At 39.8% G+C, this 18849-nt stretch overlaps 1 long non-coding RNA gene across 1 annotated transcript in view; it reads right to left on the minus strand.

The window, feature by feature from the left end:
- LOC132657497 (uncharacterized) overlaps window positions 1-18849 on the minus strand; it is a 39865-nt gene that overhangs the window by 20214 nt on the left and 802 nt on the right. Inside the window, exon 2 of the long non-coding RNA XR_009595797.1 lies at window positions 18288-18415. This is a non-coding gene — a long non-coding RNA (uncharacterized LOC132657497). The remainder of the gene's footprint in view (window positions 1-18287; window positions 18416-18849) is intronic.

Raw genomic sequence — 18849 nt, forward strand, 5'->3', positions numbered from 1 at the left:
CAAACAGGGTGACAATATACAGTCTTGATGTACTCCCTCCCCAATTTGGAACCAGTCTGTTGTTCCATGTTCAGTTCTATGTGTTGCTTCTTGATCTGCATACAGACTTCTCAGGAGGCAAGACAGATGGTCTGGTATTCCCATGTCTTTACAGTTTGCTGTGATCCACACAGTCAAAGACTTTGCCATAGTCAATAAAGCAGAAGTAGATGGAACTCTCTTGCTTTTTCAAGATCCAACGGATGTTGGTAATTTGATCTCTGGCTCTTCTGCCTTTGCTAAATCCAGCTTGAACATCTGGAAGTTCACGGTTCATGTACTGTTGAAGCTTAGCTTGGAGAATTTTGAGTATTTGGTAGCGTGTGAGATGAATGAAATTGTGCAGTATTTTGAGCATTCTTTGGCATTGTTTTTCTTTGGGATTGGAATGAAGACTGACATTTCCAGTCCTGTGGCCACTGCTGAGTTTTCCAAATTTGCTGGCATATTCAGTGCAGCACTTTCACAGCATTATCTGTTAGGATTTGAAATAGCCACTTGGAATTCCATCACCTCCACTAGCTTTGTTCATAGTGATGCTTCCTGAAGTCCACTTGACTTCGCATTCCAGGATGTCTGGCTCTAGGTTGAGTGATTATTTGGGTTGTGAAAATCTTTTTTGTATAGTTCTGTGTATTCTTGCCACTTCTTAATATCTTCCACTTTTGTTAGGTCCATACCATTTCTGTCTTTTATTGAATCCATCTTTGCACGAAAATTCCCTTGGTATCTCTAATTTTCTTGAAGAGATTTCTAGTCTTTCCCACTCCATTGTTTTCCTCCATTTCTTTGCTCTGATCACTGAGGAAGGCTTTCTTACTTCTCCTTGCTATTCTTTGGAACTCTGCATTCAAATCGGTATATCTTTCCTTTTCTCCTTTGCCTTTAGCTTCTCTTCTTTTCATAGCTATTTGTAAGGCCTCCTCAGATAATCATTTTGCCTTTTTGCATTTCTTTTTCTTGGGGATTGTTTTGATCACTGAAGCTGTACAATGTCATGAACCTCTGTCCATAGTTCTTTAGGCACTCTGTCGGTCAGATCTAATCCCTTGAATCTATTTGTCACTTCCACTGTATAGTGTAAGGGATTTGGTTTAGGTTATACCTGAATGGCCTAGTGGTGTTTCCCACTTTTTCAGTTTAAGTCTGAATTTGGCAATAAGGAGTTCATGATCTGAGGCACAGTCAGCTCCTAGTCTTGTTTTTGCTGACTGTATAGAGCTTCTCCATCTTTGGCTGCAAAGAATATAATCAATCTGGTTTCAGTATTGACCATCTGGTGATGTCCATGTGTAATACTAGTCAGCCATAAAAAGCAACACAGTTGATTTAGTTTGAATGAGGTAGATAAACCTAGAGCCTATTATACAGAGTAAAGTCAGTCAGAAGGAGAAAACAAATATTGTCTATCAGTACATACATATGGAATCTATAAAATGGTAAGATGAATCTCTTTGTAGTGCAGCAATGGAGATGCAGACATGGAGAATGGAGGGGATGTGCCTATGGCTGATTCATGTTGATGAGTGACAAAAAACCAGCACAATATTGAAAAGCAATTATCCTCCAATTAAAAATAAAAGAATTTTGAAGAAGAACTGGGGAAGTTTTAGCTTATTATTTCTTCCTTCAGGTGAGTGCATACCCCTCAGTTCTGTCTCGTCACAACAAAGATTTGGAGTGACAGACATTAAAGCCCTCGGTGCGTCACAGCTCTCGGGTCTTCAAATCAGTGTTACAGCTCCGTATTACAGCTCTATTTTATTTAGATAATAACAGGAAAATCCATCCTCAAGGCGTGAGGGCAAGTCGACCTAAAGACGTGAAGAGAAGAGTATCCTAGCACACGGTGGGTGGGGGGGGGGGGGGGGGGTGGGAAGAGCTAGCTTTGGCTCCTCTTTTGATATGTTTTTCTCTTCCTGGGCCTGTCCTATGTAGATTGGGCCAACCAGGAGTGTTGTTTTACCTGAGATCCTCATTCCGGTCCTCAGATCTTCCTTTGTTTTATTTTCCCGGGCTTTTCTCTTCCTTATCTTTTAGCCACCGCCATTCTGGACTCCTTTTCCCTATTCTAACTACCTAACACTTCTGACATATTTCTGCTTCAATTTGTCTTTCCTCTTTGCAACTCCAGTGTCATCAACATTAGGACTTTTGATATCATTACACAGAAACCTGAGATTCTGCTTATTTTTCACCCAACTGTTTTTCTCTTTGTTCTTTCAGATTGAATACACTCTACTGATTGATTTTCAGGTTTACTGATTCTCTTTTGCAATCAGTGTAAAAACTTTTTGATCTGATTCTTCTTTATAGTTTTATTTCTCTTCCAAGAACTTCTATATTTCCATTCACATCAGTTGTGTTTTCCTTTAACTCATGAAGCACAGTTACTGTAACTACTTTAAAATCTATGTGATAATTCTAACACCTAGAATTATCTGGCATTAGGTTGGCATTTGTTAATTGTTCCCACAACTTTTTTTTTTATACCAAGTAATTGGGATTATATGCTAGACATTTTTAATATTGTGCTGTTTAATATCTGGGTCCAATTAAAATCTTCTGAAGAATGTTTATATAGCTTTTCATTATAGCAGATAATCAGTGCAGTGAGGGTCAGACTGCTAGTTCTGCCTTACCTTCTGTGAGCAGTAGTTTCACTCTCAGTTGACTTTTTAAAGACATTACTGTACTGAATTCAGTCTGTCCCATGCAAGCACTGTTCCAGTACCAGCCTATGACATGCATAGGTTCACACAGAGAGGCAGGTGCTCCCTCCTCCCCCTTTCTCCTCCTCATGAGTCCTCTCATGCTCTCACACGCTCAGAACCACCTTCCCTAGTCTCTCAGGCCAGATAGAATGCCTCTGTTCTGGGTGTGCTGAGTCTCGTTGCTGTGTGTGAGCTTTCTTCAGCTGCAGTGACTGGGGCCTACTCTCTGCTTGCAGCGCACAGGCTGCCCACTGCAGCGGCTTCTCCTGCTCCAGAGCATGAGCTCTAGGTGCCTGCGTGCAGTAATGGCGCAGACAGGCTTCGTTGCCCCTTGGTATGTGGGATCTTCCTGGACCAGGGATGGAAGCCAAGTCTCCAGCATTGGCAGGTGGATTCTTAACCACTGGACGACTGAGGAAGTTCCAGATAGGATTCTAATTGAAATTTTAATTGCCTACATTACCATCCTGGAATGCGAAGTCAAGTGGCCCTTAGGAAACATCACTATGAACAAAGCTAGTGGAGGTGATGGAATCCCAGTAGAGCTATTTCAAATCGTAAAAGATGATGTTGCTAGAGTGCTGCACTCAATATGCCAGCAAATTTGGAAAACTCAGCAGTGGCCACAGGACGAGAAAAGATCAGTTTTCATTCCAATCCCTAAGATAGGCAATGCCAAAGAATGTTCCAACTACCACACAATTGCACTCATCTCACCCACTAGCAAAGTAATGTTCAAAATTCTCCAAGCCAGGCTTCAACATTACATGAACTGTGAACTTCTAGATGTTCAAGCTGGATTTATAAAAGGCAGAGGAGCCAGAGGTCAAATTGCCAACATCCATTGGATCATCAAAAAAGCAAGAGAGTTCCAGAAAAACATCTACTTCTGCTTTATTGACTATGCCAAAGCCTTTGACTGTGTGGATCACAACAAACTGTGGAAAATTATTAAAGACATGGGAATACCAGACCACCTGACCTGCCTCCTGAGAAATCTGTATGCAGGTAAAGAAGTGACAGTTAGAACTGGACGTGGAACAACAGACTGGTTCCAAATTGGGCAAGGAGTACGTCAAGGCTGTATGTTGTCACCCGGCTTATTTAACTTATATGTGGAGTACACCATGCGAAAGGCTGGACTGGATGAAGCACAAGCTGGAATCAAGATTCCCAGGAGAAATATCAATAACCTCAGACACAGATGACACCACTGTTCTGGCAGAAAATGAAGAAGAACTGCAGAGCCTCTTGATGAAAGTGAAAGAGGACAGTGAAAAGGCTGGTTTAAAACTCAGCATTCAGAAAACTAAGATCATGACATCCGGTCTAATCACTTCATGGCAAATAGATGGGGAAACACTGGAAACAGTGACAGACTTTATTTTCTTGGGTTCCAAAATCACTGCAGATGGTGACTGCAGCCATGAAATTAAGAGGTACTTGCTCCTTGGAAGAAAAGCTATAACCAACCTAGACAGCATATTAAAAAGTGTAGATGTTACTTTGCTGACTAAAGTCCATGTAGTCAAAGCTATGGTTTCTCCAGTAGTCACGTATGGGTGTGAGAGTTTGACTATGGAGAAGGCTGTGTGCCGAAGAATTGATGTTTTTGAAACTGTGGTGTTGGAGAAGACTCTTGAGAGTCCCTTGGACTGCAGGGAAATCCAACCAGTCAGTCCTGAGGGAAATCAGTCCTGAATGTTCATTAGAAGGACTGATGCTGAAGCTGAAACTCCAATACTTTGGCCACCTGATGCAGAGAACTGACTTGTTGGAAAAGACTCTGCTGCAAAAGGGGATGACAGAGGATGAGATGAGTGGATAACATCAGCAAATTCAATGGACATGAGTTTGTGAGAGCTCCGGGAGCTGGTGATGGACTGGGAAGCCTGGTGGGCTGCAGTCCATGGTGTCGCAACAAATTGGGCACAACTGAGCGACTGAACTGAACATTACCATCAAAACTCCACAGCCTAAGATGGCAGAGGAATAGGATGGGAAGACCACTTTCTCCCTCACAAATTCCTCAAAAGAACATTTCAATGCTGAGCAAACTCCACAAAACAACTTCTGTAGGCTGGCAGAGGACATCAGGCAACCAGAAAAGCAGACCATTGTCTTCAAAAACAGGTAGGAAAATATATAAAAGACGAAAAAGGAGACAAAGGAGGTGGGAGGGAGCTCCGTCCTGGGAAGGGAAGCCCATCCCGGGAAGGGAAGCCCGTCCCAGGAAGGGAATTTTAAGAAGAGAGGTTTCCAAACAGCAGGAAACACTCTCCCTGCCGAGTCTGTGGCGAACCTTGGAAACACAGAGGGCAACATAACAGGAAGGGAAAAATAAAAAATAATTTAAACCAAGAGATTACAAGCCCAACAGTAACTCCCCCAGCGGAAAAGCAGCACAGACGCCTGCATCCACCACTAGGAAGTGGGGGCAGGGCAGGGAAGCGCGGGAGGCACGGGCTGCAGTGCTTTGTAAGAATTGGGCAGGAACGCCCCACGCGCAACCAGACCGATCTAACTTGGGCTAGCAAACCAGACTGTGGGATAGCTACTACGCGAAAAGCTCGAACATAAGACACCGCCAGGACGGAGCACAGAACAAAGGACGGAACGGAAAAAGCTGGCTGCAGACCATCCCCCGCCGAGGACAGGCAGCCAGAGCCGTAAGGGCTGGAAAGAGACAACTGCAGACCCGGAGAGACTTTACTTACCAAACTGCAAACAGGCTTCTTTGCTAAGACTTCTGGGGGTGCTGGACAGTCACCATTTGCCTCACAAGGGGTGCCAGTGGTCCACCCAGAAAACTGAGCAGCAGAGGCAGAAAAGGCGACAAGTCGCAGCGATTGCGCTCGCCAAACTCCTGAGCTACTAGGACCCGGGAAGGGCACAAAACGCAGTCCCAATCGAATCTGTGCCTCTGAGGGCTACCTGAGTGGCTAAGACCGGGGAAGTGCACGCAGCCTAGGGCCGGCCTCAGAGGGTTCCCGGCTGAGCATTGTAGAGCCGGAGCGGTTTGTGCGCCGCAAGAAGGGACAGGTCCAGCGAGGCTGAGACACTGTGTGCACACGACAGTGCTATTTGTTTGCAGCATCCCCCCTCCCCACAGCGCAACTGAACTAGTGAGCCTAAAAACCAGCATAAAGAAGAAGTTAAACAGAGGGAACCGCCTTGGAAGTGACCCCACACTGCCCAGAACATCAGAGAAGGGCCAGAGATATTTTTACTATTTTTAAAATCATTCCTTTTTTTTTCTAACTTTTTTTTTTAATAGTTAAGCCTTCTATTTCTCCTCTAATTTTTATTTCTATAACCTATTATTAATATTCAAAAAAAAAGACCTTTTTTTTTTTTAAGGCAAACGCCATATATAGTCTTTGGGTGGTTATTGTTGTTTTTTTTCTTTTAATAATTCTTGTGGCTTTTTTTTTTTCTTTTCTTTTTCCTTTTTCCTTCTGCTTCTTTTCTTTAATTTTGTATTTTTGAAAATCCAACCTCTACTCTAGAGTTTTAATCTTTGCTCTTTGGTTTTTGTTGTCAATTTTGTACATTTAAAAACCCAAACTTCACTACCCAATTTTACCTGAGAGCGAGATTACGGGCTTGACCACTCTCTCCTCCTTTGGACTCTCCTTTTTCTCCACCAGGTGGCCTCTGTCTCTTTTCTCCCCCATCTCTTCTCTATCCAACTCTGTGAATCTCTGTGTGTTCCAGACGGTGGAGAACACCTAAGGAACTGGTTACTGGCAGGAACTGGCTACTGTCTCTCTCCTTCTCATTCCTGGCTCTTATCCTCCTGGCTACCTCTGTCTATTTCCTCCCTCTCCTCTTCCCTGTATAACTCCGTAAATACCTCTGAGCGGTCCAGACTATGGAATGCACATAAAGAAGTGACTACTGGCTAGCTTGCTCTCTCCTCTTTTGATCTCACCGCATCTCATTCCAATCACCTCTAACTACCCCCTCCCTCTTCTCTTCTCCTTGTAACGCAGTGAACCTTTCTGAGTGTCCCTCAATGTGGATAAACTTTTCATCTTTAACCTAGATGTTTTATCATCAGTGCTGTATAGATGGAGAAGTCTAGAGGCTACTGTAAAAATAAAACTGAAAACCAGAAGCAGGAGGCTTATGTCCAAAGCCTGAAAACATCAGAGAACTCCTGAATTCAGGGAACATTAAGCAATAGGAGCTCATCAAATGCCTCCATACCTACACTGAAACCAAGCTCCACCCAAGGACCAACAAGTTCCAGAACAAGACATACCACACAAATTCTCCAGCAACACAGGAACACACTCCTGAACTTCAATATACAGGCAGCTCAAAGTTACTCCAAAACCTTTGACGTCTCATAACCCATTACTGGTCACTCCACTGCACTCCAGAGAGAAGAAACCCAGCTCCACCCACCAGAACTCCAACACAAGCCTCCCTAACCAGGAAACCTAGACAAGCCACTGATACAACCCCACCCACAGTGAGGAAGCTCCATAATAAAGAGAACTCCACAAATTACCAGAATATAAAAAGGCCACCCCAAACGCAGCAATATAATCAAGATGAAGAGACAGAGGAATACTCAGCAGGTAAAGGAACAGGAGAGTTGCCCACCAAACCAAACAAAAGAGGAAGAAGTAGGGAATCTACCTGAGAAAGAATTCGAATATTGATAGTGAAAATGATCCAAAATCTTGAAATCAAAATGGAATCACAGATAAATAGCCTAGAGACAAGGATTGAGAAGATGCAAGCAAGGTTTAAAAAGGACCTAGAAGAAATAAAAAAGAGTCAATATATAATGAATAATGCAATAAATGAGATCAGAAACACTCTGGAAGCAACAAATAGCAGAATAACGGAGGCAGAAGATAGGATTAGTGAAATAGAAGATAGAATGGTAGAAATAAATGAATCAGAGAGGAAACAAGAAAAACGAATTAAAAGAAATGAGGACAATCTCAGAGACCTCCAGGACGATATGAAACGCTCCAACATTCGAATTATAGGAGTCCCAGAAGAAGAAGACAAAAAGAAAGACCATGAGAAAATCCTTGAGATAATCGTTAGTTGAAAACTTCCCTAAAATGGGGAAGGAAATAATCACCCAAGTCCAAGAAACACAGAGAGTTCCAAATAGGATAAACCCAAGGCGAAACACCCCAAGACACATATTAATCAAATTAACAAAGATCAAACACAAAGAACAAATATTAAAAGCAGCAAGGGAAAAACAACAAATAACACACAAGGGGATTTCCATAAGGATAACAGCTGATCTTTCAATAGAAACTCTTCAGGCCAGGAGGGAATGGCAAGACATACTTAAAGTGATGAAAGAAAATAACCTACAGCCCAGATTACTGTACCCAGCAAGGATCTCATTCAAATACGAAGGAGAAATCAAAAGCTTTACAGACAAGCAAAAGCTGAGAGAATTCAGCACCACTAAACCAGCTCTCCAACAAATTCTAAAGGATATTCTCTAGACAGGAAACACAAAAAGGGTGTATAAACCCGAACCTAAAACAATAAAGTAAATGGTAATGGGATCATACTTATCAATAATTACCTTAAATGTAAATGGGTTGAATGCCCCAACCAAAAGACAAAGACTGGCCGAATGGATACAAAAACAAGACCCCTCTATATGCTGCTTACAAGAGACCCACCTCAAAACAAGGGACACATACAGACTGAAAGTGAAGGGCTGGAAAAAGATATACCATGCAAATAGAGATCAAAAGAAAGCAGGAGTGGCAATACTCATATCCGATAAAATAGACTTTAAAACAAAGGCTGTGAAAAGAGACAAAGAAGGCCACTACATAATGATCAAAGGATCAATCCAAGAAGAAGATATAACAATTATAAATATATATGCACCCAATATAGGAGCACCGCAATATGTAAGACAAATGCTAACAAGTATGAAAGGGGAAATCAACAATAACACAATAATAGTGGGAGACTTTAATACCCCACTCACACCTATGGACAGATCAACTAAATAGAAAATCAACAAAGAAACACAAACTTTAAATGATACATTAGACCAGTTAGACCTAATTGATATCTATAGGACATTTCACCCCAAAACAATGAATTTCACCTTTTTCTCAAGTGCTCATGGAACATTCTCCAGGATAGATCACATCCTGGGCCATAAATCTAAACTTGATAAATTCAAAAAAATCAAAATCATTCCAAGCATCTTTTCTGACCATAATGCATTACGATTAGATCTCAATTACAGGAGAAAAACTATTAAAAATTCCAACATATGGAGGTTGAACAACACACTTCTGAATAACCAACAAATCACAGAAGAAATCAAAAAAGAAATCAAAATATGCATAGAAACTAATGAAACTGAAAACACAACAACCCAAAACCTGTGGGACACTATAAAAGCAGTGTTAAGAGGAAAGTTCATAGCAATACAGGCATACCTCAAGAAACAAGGAAAAAGTCAAATAAATAACCTAACTCTACACCTAAAGCAACTAGAAAAGGAAGAACTGGAGAACCCTAGAGTTAGTAGAAGGAAAGAAATCTTAAAAATTAGGGCAGAAATAAATGCAAAAGAAACAAAAGAGACCATAGCAAAAATCAACAAAGCCAAAAGCTGGTTCTTTGAAAGGATAAATAAAATTGACAAACCATTAGCCAGACTCATCAAGAAGCAAAGAGAGAAAAATCAAATCAATAAAATTAGAAATGAAAATGGAGAGATCACAACAGACAACACAGAAATACAAAGGATCATAAGAGACTACTATCAGCAGTTATATGCCAATAAAATGGACAACGTGGAAGAAATGGACAAATTTTTAGAAAAGTACAATTTTCCTAAACTGAACCAGGAAGAAATAGAAAATCTTAACAGACCCATCACAAGCACGGAAATTGAAACTGTAATCAGAAATCTTCCAGCAAACAAAAGCCCAGGTCCAGACGGCTTCACAGCTGAATTCTACCAAAAATTTTGAGAAGAGCTAACACCTATCCTACTCAAACGCTTCCAGAAAATTGCAGAGGAAGGTAAACTTGCAAACTCATTCCATAAGGCCACCGTCACCCTAATACCAAAACCTGACAAAGATACTACAAAAAAAGAAAACTACAGGCCAATATCACTGCTGAACATAGATGCAAAAATCATCAACAAAATTCTAGCAATCAGAATCCAACAACACATTAAAAAGATCATACACCGTGACCAAGTGGGCTTTATCCCAGGGATGCAAGGATTCTTCAATATCTGCAAATCAATCAATGTAATTCACCACATTAACAAATTGAAAAATAAAAACCATATGATTATCTCAATAGATTCAGAGAAGGCCTTTGACAAAATTCAACATCCATTTATGAAAAAAACTCTCCAGAAAGCAGGAATAGAAGGAACATACCTCAACATAAATAAAAGGAATCCAAATTGGAAAAGAAGAAGTAAAACTTTCACTGTTTGCGGATGACATGATCCTCTACATAGAAAACCCTAAAGACTCCACCAGAAAATTACTAGAGCTCATGAATGAATATAGTAAAGTTGCAGGATATAAAATCAACACACAGAAATCCCTTGCATTCCTATACACTAATAATGAGAAAGTAGAAAAAGAAATTAAGGAAACCATTCCATTCACCATTGCAACGAAAAGAATAAAATACTTAGGAATATATCTACCTAAAGAAACTAAAGACCCATATATAGAAAACTATAAAACACTGATGAAAGAAATCAAAGAGGACACTAATAGATGGAGAAATATACCATGTTCATGGATCGGAAGAATCAATATAGTGAAAATGAGTATACTACCCAAAGCAATTTACAAATTCAATGCAATCCCTATTAAGCTACCAGCCATATTTTTCACAGAACTAGAACAAATAATTTCAAGATTTGTATGGAAATACAAAACACCTCGAATAGCCAAAGCAATCTTGAGAAAGAAGAATGGAACTGGAGGAATCAACTTGCCTGACTTCAGGCTCTACTACAAAGCCACAGTCATCAAGACAGTATGGTAGTGGCACAAAGACAGACATATAGATCAATGGAACAAAATAGAAAGCCCAGAGATAAATCCACACACCTATGGACACCTTATCTTTGACAAAGGAGGCAAGAATATACAATGGAGTAAAGACAATCTCTTTAACAAGTGGTGCTGGAAAAACTGGTCAACCACTTGTAAAAGAATGAAACTAGATCACTTTCTAACACCGCACACAAAAATAAACTCAAAATGGATTAAAGATCTAAATGTAAGACCAGAAACTATAAAACTCCTAGAGGAGAACATAGGCAAAACACTCTCAGACATAAATCACAGCAGGATCCTCTATGATCCACCTCCCAGAATTCTGGAAATAAAAGCAAAAATAAACAAATGGGACCTAATTAAAATTAAAAGCTTCTGCACAACAAAGGAAAATATAAGCAAGGTGAAAAGACAGCCTTCTGAATGGGAGAAAATAATAGCAAATAAAGCAACTGACAAACAACTAATCTCAAAAATATACAAGCAACTCCTGCAGCTCAATTCCAGAAAAATAAACGACCCAATCAAAAAATGGGCCAAAGAACTAAATAGACATTTCTCCAAAGAAGACATACGGATGGCTAACAAACACATGAAAAGATGCTCAACATCACTCATTAGAGAAATGCAAATCAAAACCACAATGAGGTACCACTTCACACCAGTCATAATGGCTGCGATCCAAAAATCTGCAAGCAATAAATGCTGGAGAGGGAGTGTGGAGAAAAGGGAACCCTCCTACACTGTTGGTGGGAATGCAAACTAGTACAGCCACTTTGGAGAACAGTGTGGAGATTCCTTAAAAAATTGCAAACAGAACTACCTTATGACCCAGCAATCCCACTTCTGGGCATACACACCGAGGAAACCAGAATTGAAAGAGACACATGTACCCCAATGTTCATCGCAGCACTGTTTATAATAGCCAGGACATGGAAACAACCTAGATGTCCATCAGCAGATGAATGGATAAGAAAGCTGTGGTACATATACACAATGGAGTATTACTCAGCCGTTAAAAAGAATACATTTGAATCAGTTCTGATGAGATGGATGAAACTGGAGCCGATTATACAGAGTGAAGTAAGCCAGAAAGAAAAACACCAATACAGTATACTAACACATATATATGGAATTTAGAAAGATGGCAATGATGACCCTGTATGCAAGACAGCAAAAGAGACACAGATGTGTATAACGGACTTTTGGACTCAGAGGGAGAGTGAGAGGGTGGGATGATTTGGGAGAATGGCATTGAAACATGTATACTATCATGTAAGAATTGAATCGCCAGTCTACGTCCGACTCAGGATACAGCATGCTTGGGGCTGGTGCACGGTGATGACGCAGGGGATTGTTGTGGGGAGGGAGGTGGGAGGGGGGTTCATGTTTGGGAATGCATGTACACCCGTGGTGGATTCATGTCAATGTATGGCAAAACCAATACAGTATTGTAAAGTAAAATAAAGTAAAAATTAAAATTAAAAAAATAATAATAAAAAAATAAAAATTTGACCTTAAGTACTATGACAAATATGCAGTGTTACTAAGTCAGCAATGTTAGTCTCAAAGATACATATTAAATGTACACACACAAAAAGGGAAAAGACCAATAGCATAATTGATGAAAAATTTGGATTGGCAGGTAATCTGCAGAAGAATCATCAAAATAGTCAGAAAACAAAAGAATAATCAATGGCATTGATGATCAGGAATATTCAAATGAAAAGATTATATGATCCCCTTGTCCACCTATACTATGCATTTAAAATAGTCTAAAATACTAATTTTTAAGGCTGAGTGCTGAAGAATTGATGTTTTTGAACTGTGGCATAGGGGAAGACTTCAAGAAGATCAAGTCAGTCAATCCTAAAGGAAATCAGTCCCGAATATTCATTGGAAGGACTGATGCTGAAGCTGAAGCTCTAATACTTTGGCCACATGATGTGAAGAGCTGACTCCTTAGAAAAAACCCTGATGCTGGGAAAGATTGAAGGCAGGAAGAGAAGGGGACGACAGAGGACGAGATGGTTGGATGGTATCACCAACTCAACGGACAAGAGTTTTAGTAAGCTACGGGAGATGGTGAAGGACAGGCGCGCTACAGTCCATGGGGTTGCAAAAAGTCAGACACAACTGAGCGACTGAACCACAATGACAATGATACTACTATACACCTGTTTAATATAGATTTTAAATAGTCTAAGATATTATTCTTTCATAAAAATGTAAAGGAAACTCTAACACACTGCTGGCATATAAACAGAAATATTTTCTGGTACTTTAGATTTCATTTGGCTAATACCTGAGAAAGTTTAAGATGCCCTTCTACATGATCCCAAAACTCCACTTCCAGGTATATAGCCTTGAACTGCTCATCTGTAAAAGCTTAGGAAATGGCAACCCACTCCCGTATTCTTGCCTGAAGAATCCCAGGGACAGAGGAGCCTGTTGGGCTGCTATCTACGGGGTCGCACAGAGTCGGACATGACTGAAGCGACTTAGCAGCAAAGGCTTAAGTACAAAAATGTTCACAAAAGAATCTCTTAGGTCAGAAAAATATGCATCAGTGTTGCGGTGAATACTGAATATGCACTAAATAGAATAGCGTGGAATGCTCCATTGACCTCTTATTTCTCTCTGGTTCCCCAGGATAATTATGATCTTTTTCTTTCACAATATTTGACACCTAGCCTATGTATTCACAGGTCATTATCAGAAGAGATGAATATTGGTTTAAACTAAACACACATCTGTGGACATTCAACTTTCTTCTTCCTTTCCTTCGAAGTCACCATGAATTCAGTGTATCTCCAGTCCCATGAGTGGAATTGCCCTTTGGGGAAGCTGGACATGGAAGTAATAAAAAATGATCTTTGTGAGTTTCATGGCATAATGTAGCTGCCTTTTAAACTGGACACCCATCTGTACATAAACTAGAAAAGATATGTACAAGTTAGGGTCTTCCTTCAACTGTTTCCCGACCCACAAATATACACAACAGGCTGATATTCCCAAGGACTGCATCTGAGACTCTGACAAGGATTGGGCTAGCCATCAGACTGCTCAGTAGTAATATAATGCAATATCTTATGTATTTTAAAAACATCAATAGTTGGAATGTTATCTACAGTACAGGGAACTCTAGTTAATGCTCTGTGATGAGCTGAATAACAAGGAAGTACAAAAGGGAGGGGATGTAAGTATAAGTATGCTGATTCCTGCTGCTATACATTAGAAACTAACATAGCATTGAAAAGCAACCACATTCCAATAAAACTTTTCAAAAAATCACCAAAAAAGAATGCTAGGATCAAAATTTTATCAACTAGATCACCTTCAAATATGAGGGGATAACTCATATATTTGTGTGTGTGTATACATACATACACACACATATATATATATATATATATATATATATATATACACACACATACCCATCTGTCTATCCCTGGTGGCTCAGACAATAAAACTTCTGCCTGTAATGCGGGAGACCTGGGTTCAATGCCTGGGTCATGAAGATCTCATGGAGAAGGAAATGGCAACCCATTCCAGTATTCTTGCCTGGAAAATTCCATGGATGGTGGAACCTGGTAGGCTACAGTCTATAGGGTCGCAAAAAGTCAGACACGACTGAGCAACTTCACTTTCTTTCGTTTACTTTACACATCTATATGTGTGTGTGTGTGTGTGTGTGTGTGTGTGTGTGTTTATATATATATATATATACACATATATATATGTTTCTCATACACTTTCTTCTTCAGAAGTTACCCCATAAGTATTTACATTTAAATTTATATTTGAAGGAATAATGAGAAGAAAAATTACACAACTACATGGATGTTAAGTTACATGAGAATTAATATGACCAAGTATATAAAAATTTGTTTTCTTGAAAAATTAATCAAGGATAAAATGAGACAAAATAGAAACCATAATCTACAGAAGTGATTCCAGGAAAGAGATCCTTACAGCTGGAATCTGGAATAGGTTGTCTAATTTGGTTAAGTTAGAGGATGGCAATGGTTTATTCTTCACGGAACTGGGAGAGTGGAAGTCAATGTAATTCAGGGGCAAACAACAGCAACAACCACAAAACTTATCCCCTGTCCTCTTCTGGAATCATGCTACAGGTTTTGAGCCAAAGAACTTCTTCTGTAGGCATGCTCAGAGTCTCTAATTTCTTGGAAATGCAGAAAGCACATCTATCTGAATTTAACTTCTCCAATTTAATCATTGGAGTTAGCAATAGTATAATGTAATTTCAAATGTTCTTTGACTTGACATTTCTAGTTTGGTTTGGGAAAGAAGGCCCTGAGGATGAGTTGTAACTTTGATAGACTCCTGTCAACCTGCCTACCTCCCATCTCTCTTCCACCCCTTCTCCCTCCTCTGGGGAGATTAGAGGATCCTTCTATTTTTGTTTTGTCACTAAGTCATGTCCAACTCATTGGTGATCCCATGGACTATAGCCCCCTAGCTTTCTCTGTCCATGGGATTTCCAAGGCAAGAAGACTGGGGAGGGTTGCCATTTCCTTCTCCAGGGATCTTCCCAACCCAGGGACTGAAGCAGGTTAGCCTGCTTGGCAGGCTGATTCTTTACCACTGAAGCACCTGGGAAGCCCTAGAGGCCTGTGTAATGGACAAGAGTTTGGGTAAACTCTGGCAGTTGGTGATGGACAGGGAGGCCTAACGTGCTGCGGTTCATGAGTCGCAAAGAGTCAGACACGACTGAGTGAGTGAACTGAACTGAAAGTTCAGTTGTTCTGTCATGTCTAACTCCTTGCAATCCCACGGAGTACAGCACATCAGGCTTCCCTGTCCATCACCAACTCCTGGAGCTTGCTCAAACTCATGTCCATTGAGTCAGTGATGCCATCCAACCATCTCATCCTCTGTTGTCCCCTTCTCCTCCTCCTTCAATGCTTCCCAATATCAGGGCCTTTCCCAATTAGTCAGTGCTCCACATCAGAGCTTCAGCCTCAGCCTCAGTCCTTTCAGTGAGTATTCTGGACTGATTTCCTTTAGGATGGACTGGTTGGATCCCCTTGAGCCCTCAAGATCTCCTTGAGAGTTCAAGGGACTCTCAAGAGTGTATATACATACATACATTTTCAGAAAATAGTGTATTTTGCAAAAATATTAACATACATCATCATAGCCATCAATACAACCATCTGATTAAGTAGTTTGTTTATTATAAAGATTAATAAACACAATTTTCGGAGAAGGAAATGGCACCTCACTCCAGGACTCTTGCTTGGAAAATCCCATGGCGGAGGTGCCTGGTAGGCTGCCTTCCATGAGATCGCGCAGAGTCAGATACAACTGAGTGACTTCACTTTCACTTTTTACCTTCATGCATTAGAGAAAGAAATGGCAACCCACTCCAGTGTTCTTGCCTGGAGAATCCCAGGGACAGAGGAGCCTAGTAGGAGGCCGTCTATGCGGTCGCACAGAGTCAGATACAACTAACGTGACTCAGCAGCAGCAGCAGCAAACACAATTTAGCTCTAGGCATGGCCTTAAGTTTAGAGTACATGAAAACTGACCTGTCAATAACAGATTATGTAAAAGTCCGAGTCTTCCTTAATGAGCTAATAATATCTCAGACATGCAAGATGAGAAAAATCCACAATCATATTATAATAAATAAAGACATATAATAGACATAGGACCTTGTTCTGTTCCTAAACCTATTATACTCATAATAGGTAATGTAACCATCATGATATATTTATCATTCCCATTAGTAACAACAGATCATAAGGAGTAAGTGAAATTCCACAATCTGACAACAGAATCCAGAATTCAATGGAAAGGGACACTCGCTTTATGTTGAAATTATTTTTCTGCCATGGAGGACAAGGTGGAGGGTACATGTGAGATTAAAAAGAGTGAGCACAAGCTGATTCTTGAAGTGTCACCGAGAATTCCATGTGAAAATGTGAGAAAGACATTGCAAACCAAAAAACCAAATCATATGCAGGTGTTAGATAAATATGATGTGTTTGAAATGCACTTGTTTGCTATGTGGTACAAGTCACTTCTGTTCCCAATATGTACAAAACATGGCGAAAGTGAGGATGAAAAGTTAGAGGGAGTTAAGTTATATGAGTGGAAGATGTGTATTTATAAGCAAAATTCACAGAACTTTGTGACTAATATGAGAAAGATGAGACTCTTAGAATTATTGTTATATATTTTTATTGTCAATTTATCTACCTATAAAAGTGATATAGAAATATTCTCCCATTAACCTTCACATGATTTCTCCTTGACTTATAGTAATGCTGATATTTTAAAATCCAATATACTATGCATATTACTAATAATGACATGTTGAGCAGGTTTTCAGCATATATTTAAAGAGCTCCTGATAGAACCCCAGACATTCAATATACTTGACAGCTATAAGAAAAAAACAACTCAGAGCCTTCTTTTACCTTTCTCCCCAAGAATAGAAAGGATTTCTCAAAGATGGGACTCAAAAGGGATAATGCATTTTTTACCAAGCAATATGACAGTAGCAAGTTCTTCTTTTACAGATACTAGATATTACAAAAGTCCCATAGGATATGTTCTGAAGATAGAAACATAATATGTCAGATGTAAGCAGACAGATATGGAATAATCTGTCATCCCTCCTGAAAATGACCTGGTTTCATATTGTTACCCATGGCACCCTATTTTCAATAAAATTTTTGCAAGTGACTCTCTCACCCTCAAGTTGAGGTCTATCACTTATTGGTATCGTTACCAGATTTGGCAAGGGTCAAAGAGCATCCTCCTCTGTGGGCCTTGGTTCTTGATAAGGAAACAAAGAAGAATCTGAGGTCTTACTCGTGCCAAAAACAAGTTTATTAAAGAAAGAACAGAAAGGACACCTCAAGGGAGAGACGGGCCGGTCCAAGAGAGGCACTGCTGCTGGAATGATTAGGTCAGAAGGGTTTTCAAGAAAGGGCTTTTGCATATTCATCTAGGGGGCATGGACTGGCAGTTTTGACTGACAGTTGCAAGTTGCATAACAGTATACAGTATTGCTCATATCTTTCCATAATTCAGTCTGTTTTAATCAGATGCACGTATGTACAGAATATTTGTGAACATTTAATAGGCTCCCAGCTGCCTAAGGCCACTTGAGGACACAACTGCGCATCAAGGGCAAATCCTTATGTATCTCAATTGGTCGTATCATCATCATTTACCACCAGATATCAAGACTCTTATAAACCATTGGTAAATAAGATTGTGAAGCATTAGTGTAAAAATAGGAAGAAGAAAAAAGAAAAGGCCAGTAAAACAGAATAAAACAGAAGCCAGACAAACATATATTAGTACTTTATAAAGTTATGTTATGTGTAAGAAATCTTCCACTGCAGTGAAGTGAGAGGAAACTGTACTCTTTTTAAGAAATTGAATGAGTTTGTTTAAATAAGTGCACAGAAAAAAAAATAATAATGTAACCACCTACCTCATACTAAAGGCTTCCCAGGTCACAATGATCCACCTGCCAAGCAGGAGACAGGGGACACAGGTTCTATTACTGGGTTGGGAAGATCCCTTGGAGGAGGAAATGGCAACCCATGCCAATATTCTTGCCTGGAAAATTACATGGACAGAGGAGGTTGGAGGGCTGTAGTCCATGGGGTCACAAAGAGTTGGACTTAGTGACTAAACAACAACAGCAACCTCACACTAAACACATAAATATATTCTAGATACATTATAGATATAAGTGCAAATAAAAATAGAATTCTCTCTTAGAAGATAAAGCATAAGGAAACATATTCAAAATTTGGAATAGGAATTATTTCTTAACCAGGATTTGAAAAGTAATAACTACACAGGAAAATATAAGGAATGGAAATATATTATGAATAAGAACTTCTGCTTACCAAATGCATTTTGTGATTAATACACAGGCCAAAGTATGGAGAAAGTTATTTGAAATATATATTATTCTAAGACTCATAGTCCCAATTATAAAGAAGTTTAATGTAAAGGCAAATAACCCAACAAAAGTGGGCAAAAGA

The sequence above is a fragment of the Ovis aries genome, chromosome 12 (genome assembly GCF_016772045.2).
Source record: "Ovis aries strain OAR_USU_Benz2616 breed Rambouillet chromosome 12, ARS-UI_Ramb_v3.0, whole genome shotgun sequence".
NCBI classification, from domain to species: domain Eukaryota; kingdom Metazoa; phylum Chordata; class Mammalia; order Artiodactyla; family Bovidae; genus Ovis; species Ovis aries.